This window comes from Rhinatrema bivittatum, chromosome 8 (genome assembly GCF_901001135.1).
Source record: "Rhinatrema bivittatum chromosome 8, aRhiBiv1.1, whole genome shotgun sequence".
NCBI lineage: Eukaryota > Metazoa > Chordata > Amphibia > Gymnophiona > Rhinatrematidae > Rhinatrema > Rhinatrema bivittatum.
In genome coordinates, this window is record NC_042622.1 from 85,074,979 (window position 1) to 85,086,896 (window position 11,918).

The following is an 11,918-nucleotide window of genomic DNA, read 5'->3' on the forward strand; positions in this document are numbered from 1 at the left end:
TAAATCCCCCCCTTACCTTTGTCGGGGGATTTACGCCTCCCAGGGGGAGGCGTAAATCCCCGCGCGCCAGCAGGCTGCTAGCGCGCCGGGACGCGACCTGGGGGCAGGTCCAGAGGGCGCGGCCACGCCCCCGGGCCCACCCCCGAAACGCTACGGCCCGCCCCGAAAACGCTGCGCGGATCGGGCCCGCCCCCGACACGCCCCCTCGGAAAACCCCGGGACTTACGCGAGTCCCGGGGTCTGCGCGCGCCGGTAGGCCTATTGAACATAGGCCTACCGGCGCGCAGGGTCCTGCTCGCCTAAATCCGCCCGGATTTAGGCGGATTTAGGCGAGCAGGGCTCTGAAAATCCGCCCCTTGGTGCACAACCAATCAGGACACACCAGTGTCCTGCACGATTCAAACCCCAGTGCACCAAGGTTCAAATCCTAGCAGCCTCGGCCCTTGCCTAACCACTGCCTTGCACAGGAAAAGCCAAACTGGTGCCCTCATTATCATGGGCATCTGGATACCTGGTTCCGCCTGCCCTCCACATTATCTTTTCAATGTTCTGTAACGTAGCTGTTAGCCTACCCATATAATAGATCTTTCTAATCTGGCTCATAGCTGAACCTCACATGGAGGGGACGTTTGCCTCCCCCAATTCGCCAGCTCACATTTAGCTGCAATCGCTATTTGCACCAGTGTGGCCTACACATGGGGTTCTAGATTTGGTACTGGTAAATTCAATAAGAACTGAGGATCTACTCCCATCACACGGGCCGATACAGTACAGTGCACTCTGGTGGAGCGCACTGTTAGCCCGCGTTTGGACGCGCATTTTCGATGCGCTAGCTTTACCCCTTATACAGTACGGGGTAATAGCGCATTGAAAATGCGCATCCAACCACACCCCCTCCCCCCCCGAAACTAATAGCGCCCGCAACATGCAAATCATGTTGATGGCCCTATTAGTTATTCCCGCGCAATCCAGAAAGCAAAATGTGCAGCGAAGAGACACATTTTACTTTCAAAAATTAACACCTGCCCAAAGGCTGGCACCAGGGAAGTGTACAGAAAAGCAGAAAAAACTGATTTTCTGTACACCCTCCAACTTAATATCATAGTGATCATAGTGATATCATATCATATCATAGTGATATTAAGTCGGAGGCCCCAAAAATAAAAAAAAAAATAAAAAATTTTTTTAATTGGCCCGCAGGTCGGAAGATGGACGCTCAATTATGCCGGCATCTGTTTTCCGAATCCGTGGCTATCAGCGGGTTTGAGAACAGACGCCGGCAAAATTGAGCGTTGGCTGTCAAACCCGCTGACAGCCACCATTCCTGTCAAAAAAGAGGCGCTAGGGATGCGCTAGTGTCCCTAGCGCCTCTCTTTACCGCAGGCCCTCATTAGCATATTCTTCCCCCCTGAATCATGCGCACAGGAGAGCGGGCGCTTGCCCGCTCTCCCGCGACTTTTACTGAATCGGCCCGATAGTATAAAATTTAATATCATCTCCCAATACCCCTCCCATGTCTGAACATTCCCACCATTGATGAAAAAGTGTCAGAGTTCCCACATCTTCACCAGTATTTATCATCCAACAATGGCAAGAACATATGCATATGTCCAGACATCAGGTACCAATGATACAATATTTTATAACTGTTTTCAACTATAATAGAGGGGACAGAGCTTTTGCTCGTTTGCAGAAAAAAAGTATCCCAGGTTATCTCCTCTTAACTAGTGACCTAGATCTCTTTCCCAGGATTTCAAGTATGGAATTCTCTATTTAGCAGGGCATAAACCTTGGAAAAGGATCCAGAGATCCAATCAGTACTATCACAGTATTCCTTAAACAATGACTTGCCTTGTTGCAAATCTTGTACAAGTTGCATATTTGGATATATGTCCTTGTCAAGTTATGAGAACTGCTGTTGTAAATCCCCCCCTCCCCACCAAAAAAAAGACAACATCCCCTTAGTGTCCCACACCTGTGCCAGCCTAGTATGACCCTTCTGCCTCCGCCTCACTTGTAGAGATTCCCGGATAGAAATCCCCTTTGTAATGAAAATTAATAGCCACTGCTATTAATTGCATCAGTAGCATGGGTTCTTCTTAGCGTTTGGGTAATTGCCAGGTTCTTGTGGCCTGGTTTGGCCTCTGTTGGAAACAGGATGCTGGGCTTGATGCTTGGTCTGACCCAGCATGGCAATTTCTTATGTGCTTATGAATAAGTATAGAACCTATCGCCACAAAGAACTTTTTTCCATTTATCCCAAACCTCTACATTAATAGTGGTGATAGGCGAAAATACCAACTTTGAACATCAAGCCTTTTTAGGTAGCCAGATTATCACCTCAACTGGGGTACTGTTTGTCAAATTTTATTTTACCCCTCATGTTGAACTCAGCGCTTAGCCTTATCTTTCTTATGCCAGTTAATCATGGCTCATAATTAGGTGGCTACATAATACCACTGGCGGTGAAGAACACCCAACCCCTCCCTTTAATTTTTGGTTGGTACATAACTCCTCTTACAACTCTTGGAGGTCTCGTCCTCCCAATAAAACTGAACATTTTCTTTTGCCATGTCTGGAACATCACAGCTGGAATATTAATTGGTACTGTTTGAAAGAAATAGCAAAAACACGGAAGAATGTTCATTTTAATTACCGCAATCCTGCTAAATCACGTAAAATTAAGTCTGTCCCACCGATTTAGTTTCTTGTAAATCTCTTTGCTCATGAGATCATCGTTTAGGTCAAATAACTGGTCCAATTGGGCTCCTATTCAAACATCCAGGTACTTTATCTCCTCCTTTGCCTCTTTAAAAGGAAATTGACTCGATTTCAGACATCCGAGCAGGGTGAACCGAAATATTCAAAATTTCTGATTTATCTTCATTCATTTTAAAACCTGAAACCTTACTAAAGAGGCCTGTGGTTCAGAAATTGTAAAAAGCACATCATCTGCGAACAAAGACAACTTCTAGTCATCCCCTCCCCCTCTAATACCCTTGATATCTGAAACACTTCTTACTGCCTGCTAGTTTCTCCTAGTTCTAGGACTATTTGAAAGGATAACTTTAACTTGTTCCTCACCACATATGATTTTATAAAGCTCTTTCTCAGCAGGAATACAAATGTAGGGAGGGCACAGTTTGATCTTCACTGTCTATTTTCCCACGTCAGTAGAAGTCATGGATAACCAAGACAGCGAGCAGACATAAGCTTCTCCTTTCACAAAATGAAGAGCACTTTAAATACAGAAAAATGACTGCCTGAGTCATTTCAGCCTGAAGAAATAATCTTCCCCTTTTAATATTATTTCACTCACATTCATTAAATCAACACCTAAGTACTCATTACTATAATTAATATGCAAATTTGAATGTGATGAATCCTCAAAAGAATATTAGCACAGGGTAAACTGAATAATTCTCTTCCCCTAGAAAAAGTAAAAATAAAAAAAGTCAGGTTTAAAATTCACAAAGAAAGTGATGAAGACTTGGTTAGACAGGAAAAGTTAAGGGTTCAGATTATTAAGCTGGTAGTTACAGATTTCCAGTCTTCCAGCCATGCAGGTTTCCTGAAGGGTGCAGTTCATAGAAGGGGAAAGATTTATTTTCCCAGCTAAAATGCTACTGGACTTTGGATTTGTTTTCCGCTGCATTACAAAGATCTGCCGGGTGGCCCCCAGCCCAGTTCTAAAGGCACCCCTAAGCCAGTCTGGTTTTCAGGATCCCCACAATGAATAGTCATGGTGCAGATTTGCATGTACTGCCTCTGCTTGCAAAGATATCACAAGCATACTCATTGTGAGAGCCAGAGCGGCTAAGGGGTCCTCTAGCATCTAGCACTGTGTTGGACACTACCAGGACTGAGCCCCTAAATTCCTGCTTTGTATCCCTGTGCGGGAGCAGAGCACCTTCAGACTTCCCTCAGGCCAAACTCTGAAGCAAGGGCAATATTTAGAAGAGAGACACATTTCATTCTGATAAATGCACTAGGGCCTCCACAGGTTCACCTGACAGAGACCCCCACAGCCTCAGTGCTCAAAGAGAACCCACAGCTACAGATGTATTTCCTACATCAACTGCTACAGATGTATTTCCTACATCAACATGGCAAGAAAAAAGACAAGTACATTACCTTCACTTCCCCAACCCCCAAGGACTCTCCTTTCCTCAGTGGCTAAAAGGAAGCTAGCTGGCAACACCACACATACGGTCCCCAGTGGGCAGGCAAACGTGCAAATTCTCCTTTTGATGTGTACATTCAAACACAATTGATGAACTTTTGCCAAAGTTATGGTGGCCCCCTTCCCTCTGACAGATGGACTTGGTGCTTTCAAATCTGGTTGCAAGTGATGAAAAATATTTTGAAAGTATTAACAAAGAACTCATTTATCAAGAGGGATAGGAAGAGCTGGCACTGCTATATATACTTTGTGTGTACCATAGCATAGCCATTTCCACTCAGACGTGCACAATTAAAATATTCTGTGCCAGCTGCACTGTAATAAAGTGATCCCTAGATTATACTGCTCAGCTACGTCACATTAGCAGAGCGCCATTCACCCCAGATGTGGATGAATGTGCGCGTCTGAGGCGCTCCGAGGTCATATTTCTAAGTAAAAGTGCTTGACAAACATAAGGCTTTATTCCCGGGGAGGCCTCTCACCCCTGAAGCCTTGCTCATGAGTGGCACTGGGAGGAGCAGTATCTGCATAGAATTACCAGGCTGCTAGCAGGGCGGGGGTGACTCTGAGTCCATAGGAGGAGGTGCCCGGGAGGAGTGCCAGTAAACCACACCAGGCAGCAGATAAACTGAAAAATGAATATAAACTGGGATGCTTTTCTTTTTAAGCTCTTGAAGCTCGTCCTCTGCTCAGCCAGGAGCTGGCAAACTCTCCAGAATGTCACAGATGTCATCCCTAGACAGGAATCCAAGCAATCTGAGAAAGGAGGGTTTTTTGTTACACAAACATTTAGTACAGATCAAAAGAAAAGCCATAAGCCCAACATTCCTGCTTCGGTTTCCTCCAGCAGCTGCAGCATGAGCTCCAGGCCAGGCCTTGCTTCCAGCCCCAGGGTGGGGTGAACTTAAGAGCCAGCACAAAGGGTGGGGAAGCACTGCTGGCCTTAGTTTTCCTTAACTGCTTTTCTTAGAATAAATCAAAGCGGTGATGATCATAAAAACAAACAGTAAGATTTAAAAAGCTGCGAGCCAAAGGGGCTTGCCACTTTGTGAGTCTCTTCGGGAGAGGTGAAGGGAAGGCTTATTGGCTTTGGCCCTAAGGGTAAAGGTTGTTAGAATGAGAAGCTAGTCCCGGGGAGAATTAGAGCCAGGCTGGGATTGCCATAACCCCTTTTGGAGGCACACTTTTCAGGAGATCCATAATGATATGCATGGGATAGATTTACATACATTGAAAACCCAAATATAAAAATCTCTCTCTTGCATATTCATTGTAGCAATCCTGAAAACCCATCCAGATAGGGGTGCCTCTAGGAGAGGGTTGGGAAACGGGTCCTAACTTATACCTTACTGATGTTGTTATATGTACTAGCTATAGCAAACTTTAGTTTATTGGTTGATTTTATATTGTTATGCTTGTTTATATTTGTATTGTATATTGCAAAGGTGGCCGGCTCCAGACAAACAGGCCTGGTTTTCAGGAAATCCACGATGAATATGCACGGTTTCATGTACTACCCTTATCTTACTCTAATCTTACTCTAATTCTCTCCCCAGTTATATTAACCTTATTGTAATGTAACTTTATGAACTCTTTGCACATGTTAAAGTTCCATTTCTGTGTTCACACCCCCTTGTTATATGTAAACCGGCATGATGTGATTTTTAATCACGAATGCCGGTATAGAAAAAAAAACTCTAAATAAATACCCTCATTGTTTGCAAATCTCTGTCATGCATATTCATTGTGGATATCCCGAAAACCAGGCCTGTTTGTAGCTCTTGAGGACTGGAGATGGCCACCCCTGGTATATTGGATTGTAATTGTTGAATTGTATTTGATGTTAGCTGCTTTGAATAGTATTTGGTTATACAGGCTGGCCCATGGAAAAGTAGCCTGCCTCGGATGCACTGGTATTGGAGGCAGGTTACTTTTCCATAGGCCACCCTGTATTAGAAAAGTAGGCTATAAATCAAAATTTGTATTGTATCATACTGCAGTGGTTTCTCAACCCAATCCTTGAGGAATACCTAGCCTGTCAGGTTTTCAGGATATCCACAATGAATATGCACGAGAGAGATTTGCATGCAGTGCCTCCATTGTATGCAAATCTATTGCATGCATATTCATTGTGGATATCCTGAAAACCTGATTGGCTAAGTGTGCCCTGAGGACTGGGTTGAGAACCACTGTGATGGAAAAGCCAAGAATTATGGAATTGGTTTGTAGTATGTAATAATTTGTTCAAGGGGATTGCTGGGAAGAATGCATTGTTTCCTGTCAATCTAAGGCTAGAGAGCCAAGCTGAGTGAACCCAGAGGAGACGCGTGAGTTCTTGACTACAGGAGTAAGCATGTTTTTCTGCAGGTAGAGGTGCTGTATAACTGAAAAACCTGACCTGGGCTGGTTTTGGATTTTGATTGTCACATTTGAATCTACTTAAATTGTATAAGGCTGTTTGAACTTAATTGTTGCTGTGCTCTCTCTCCGTTTATTCCCGCATAATGTAAGCCAGGACTTCGCAAACCTGTCCTAGGGACCCCACAGCCAGTCTGATTTTCAGGGTATCCACAAGGAATATTGTCGTGGGTTTGTGCCACCGACCACTCTCACAGTCGCATTCCAGCTGGAATTCTCTGGTTAATTTAAAGTCTGTATAACTTTACCTTACCCGTTCCTTTCAGGGTGTCACAGCTACGAGTTCAAATCCTCTCACCTCAGATGGTGAGCACACATATTCCCAGGTTATCCTGGTAGTTTAAAGTCTCTATAGCTTTACTTTACCAAACCTCATCAGTCTCAAACTGATAGGATAAGAAAGCAACTCTCGCCTTAATCCTCCTGCACGCTGCTCACAATTGCTTCCTGCACAGCCTAAGCTTGGCTATGCTCTACTTCCATCTCCTACCATAGTCTACAGCTGGAATTTATGCTTCATCTTTCACTATGGCTGCAACTACATTCACCCCATCTAGAGTTCATTTAAACTCCTGACCTGCAGTCTCCACAAGCGTGTCCTCTTCTGGAGGGGGCTCCAGCTCATGCTCAGAGTTGCTCAACACCTTCCCTTCTAACTCCTCTGTCTGTTCAGTAAGACTGACTCCTTCCTGTTCCTGCCCCACCTCTCGTCTAGAAATAGGTCAAACAAACTCTCACCCCTCTCCCACCAAGCCCGGCTCTCTAGTCCTTTCCATAGAGCAAAACCTGGGAAGTTCCTCCCCTCCAGAACCCCTGTGGCTTCTGGGAATTGGAGTCCATCTCCTATTCTGATTTCTTTTACATACTGACTTTCCTTCCCAGGTTTTCCATACAGTCCACCTTCTTGTATTCACCAGGGGAATATAATGTCCTTCACAATATACATGAGATAAATTTGCATATCATGGAGATTCCATATATGCAAATTTATCTCATATATATTCAGTGTGGATATTCTGAAAACTCAACTGGCTGTGGGATCCCCAGGACAGGTTTGGGAAGCCCTGGTTTAAGCCAAGACACATGTGCTTTCTATCAAGTGTCTCCTGGAATAAAATCCTGCTTGGTACTTGTAAATAGCCTATGCTTTTAGGGGCCTTCAGAACTGACAGTATCCAAAAGGCCTTAATACAGCAACCACACAACTTTCATCAAGTTGAAATTGTGCAACTTTGTCACTAGAGAGCATTCTTTGCTAACTATTGTTGATTTATTTTGGTGATGGGGGTGCTCTCCCTTTCTGTCTGTGTCTTGCTCATTTCCTCCTACATTTATTTTTTTGTTTTGGCTTTAGGTAGAATTAAGGGATAATAAACAAGTTGTAGGTGAAACCTTTTGGTTTTAGGAATCACTTTCTCTTAATCAGCCCAAAACAATTATTTCTAACTCCATCCTCTGATCAAAGCTGCTGCAAAGTTATTATGTGCCCTAGGCAAAACTTCGGCCTTGTACCACCCTGCTGATATTTTGATAAACTCAACAATCATGATGACAACCCTCCCTTGAAAACAATACCCCTATCACTGCCACCCACAGCCCCGCCCCCTCACCCAGCATTCCCATCCTCCCATCTCCCCCTTCCCAACTCAAGAACCCCTCCACATTTTTCCTACCAAAGACTCCCTTAGATAGTATCCTTTATAGCATTTCCCAAGTGCAATGTTAGAATATTCCTGTAAATATTTCTCTTCCTCGTTGTTATCAGTTACCATGCTACAATGTAAATAAGCAGATCGTGTCTTATTTATTTAGTCATATGTATAGTCAAATGTTCGTTCTTATCAGTTACCATGTTACAATGTAAAATAAGCAGATTATGTCTTATTTGTTTAGTTATATGTAAACCGATGTGATAACTCGATCGAATGTCGGTATATAAAAACAATAAAATAAATAAATAAATAAATGACCACCCCCACCCCACCCCCTCCCTGAACAATCCTGTAAAAGGACATAATTTGATATCAAATTTTTAAATATAAAACTTTGCTGTAAATTAAACAAAACAATGGCAAAAAACAAACAATAAAGTGTTCCGAAAATAAACAAATATCAAGTACCAGTAAGGAACACTAGTGAATCAGTTTTATATAACAATCATTGAAAAATATGTATTTATTTTTATCAAACTTTAAAAGGCTGGTACTAACCAGACTACGTGAAAAAGTTCTAATGTTGCATCCTTTTAAAATTTGATAAAAATAAATACATATTTTTTAATGATTGTAATATAAAGCTGATTTATTAGTGTTCCTTACTGGTACTCGATATTTATATATATCATGTCACAATGTCTAATGAATGTGGCTTCTGTGATTTTGGGGAGTATACATCAAAAATAAAGAAATACATCCATTGTGATTTTATAAGTGTTCTGTTGTAACTTGCGCTGGACATTAGTTGGAAGTCATGTGTTATAAAAACTATTAAATAAATGTTTAAATGAAAAGAAATTAATTCTGCAATGGCTGAAGGTAATTTCCAAAATGCTTGGCTTGGCTAACCATATTAAAAAAAAAATCAAATCCTGTTGTCACCTTAGTAACAGTGATACAGATTCCTTCCATTACCAGTCACATTATGAAGTAACACAAAACCCTGCAAAAGACCACAAATTAGAAGTAGAAATCTGCAGAGAAAAACTGAACCCTCCTTTGCTCTGCTATCCATTCCAGCCTTACCCATCTCTTACTGATCCCAACAGCTGCCTGGAAGGGGAGGGACTGGATTAAGGAGCAAAGTACCTCTTTTTTTTTCTCTGCCTTCAGCAGCTAAATTCTGGGAACAAAGCTGAAAACTCAAGTTCTATCAAAGGTGTAGATACAAAGTGAGTCAAATCACTTAAAAAAAAACAAAAAACGCATAAAACCTAACACACCAAAATAAACAAAGCCATGGTGAAAAGAAGTACTTGGTGTGGCTGTTTATTTGCACACATGAAAAATGTAAAAACAAACAGGTCGATACAGTATAGTGCGCTCCGCTGGAGCATTTGGATGCGCATTTGGACGCGCGTTTTCGATGTGCTAGCTTTACCCCTAATTCAGAAAGGGGTAATAGAGCGTCGAAAATGAGCGTCCAACCCCCCCGAAACTAATAGCGCCCGCAACATGCAAATGCATGTTGATGGCCTTATTAATTATTCCCGCGCGATTCACTAAGTAAAATGTGCAGCCAAGCCGCACATTTTACTTTCAGAAATTAGTGCCTACCCAAAGCCAAAGATAGGCGCTAATTTCTGCCGGCACCGGGAAAGTGGCGATATTAAGTCGGAGGTCCCAAAGTAAATAATAATTTTAAAAAAATGTTTAAATCGGCCCGTGACTCACAGGTTGAAAACCGGACGCTCAATTTTGCCAGCGTCTGGTTTCCAAACCTGTGGCTGTCAGCGGGTTTGAGAACCAACACCAGCAAAATTGAGCATCAGCTATCAAACTCGCTCCTGTCAAAATAGAGGCGATAGGGACGCACTAGTGTCCCTAGTGCCTCTTTTTACCGTGGGCCCTCATTTAAATACTGAATCGCATGCACAGGAGAGTGGCCTGTGCGTGCGCCGGAGAGCAGGTGCTCGCCTGCTCTCCCGTGACTTTTACTGAATTGGCCTGTTAGTAATTTAAAGGACTGATAGCTCTGTGAGTTTATCTGGTTGCCAGGACTTATTGTTTTGCAGTCACTGCAGCTATTCTTTGCTGCCCCCCAGACAGGGCTGGTGCAAGAGCATTTGGCACCATAGGTCAACCTTCAGTCATGTGCCCACCTCTCCCAATTCACCTATTGGTGGCAGCTCCAGCACAGTTCTCCCTCCTACAGCAGAAGTGGCTCTAGCACAGCACACCCACTTTTCTCAGTATTGGCTCGGGCACAGCACCTCTCTCTGGGCCTTATGCTGGTGGGATTTTGCCATCCCTATAATTTTGGTGCTGTAGGTGACCACTTGGTTTGCCTAATGGAAGCACCAGCCCTGGCCCCAAAATCTGCACTCTAGGGCAGGCCATTGTCTAGTTTGCTTAATGGTTAAGCCAGCCCTGCTTCTGACTCCCCTCTCTGCCCTTCTCCCTCTCCATCTCTGGGGCTGATGCAATAATCTGAGCATTAAAACACTGTTCACTGGTTTCCAGTGTACATTTTAAACGCTCAGATTAATTTTTTTAACTCACAATGCAATAAGCTAATGATATGCTAATGCATCGGGAGTTAAAAACACGTAATAAATGTAAAGTGTGCATTTAGCACAGACGTTATGCACATTTTAATGCAGAGAGAGGGGAGCTGTCTCTACAAGTGGCAGCAGTTGCCACCACCATATAGTCAGATAAATTTCAACATATCCGGCTATATGGCAGCAGGAAGCAGCTGCCAGATAGCTGGATAAATCGGTACTTATGCATTTATCTGGCCGGATAAAGTACTTATCCACCCAGATGGGTTTTTTTCCCCTTTTTAATTATTTTTTTTCTATAGCACTGGGAACTTAACTCCAGCCTTAACCCAAGCATTAAGTTTCCAGCACTAAAGAAGGTGCACAGGTCCAATGCAGTCTCTCATACTTAAGGCCCTCATTTGCATAGGATTTCCATGTGAGTGTGCTAAGTATTACTCTCCTTGAGGTATGCACATTTTCTACATTTCCCTGTATTGGGAATAAGTTTTGCCTGCAGAAAAGGCGCACACAAACGCAGGATCAAAGGTACAGTCCACTGAGCATACCTTTCTGCATCGGCCCCTCCATTTTTTTCCTTTTCTATACTTCTCTTTTTCTCTTTCCTTTTTGTCTTCACTATTCTCTCTCTCTTCATTTATTTATTTAAATCATTACTCTCTTGTGTTTTCATAGTTCAAGCACATAAAAAATGCCCACAGTAATATCATATACAGTACAAACGCATACATAATAAGATCAGCTAAAGTAGGATGGCTTCTGCTTAAACACAGCATTTTTTTTCAGTTCCTTTCTTTATCTGTCAGCATTTCTCCATCTGCCTCTGTTTCTCTGCCTGTGTCCTCTCCCAGAAATGAAGTAATTTGTTTTGAGGCTGTATAAAGCCTTTGGGGACAGAATTAAAGTAAATAAGAATGCAATGATTAATGAAAAGAATGCCATATTCAGTCTTGATTTCCATTAAGTTTTATGTTGCTTGAACAACTGATATTTCTACCCAAGTGTAAATGCAAACATCTGTTGGGTGGAGGTGTTTTTCCAATGCACAGCGGTCACAATGCCAACATGGAAGAAGCAGCACAAAGATCTCCGGCCACA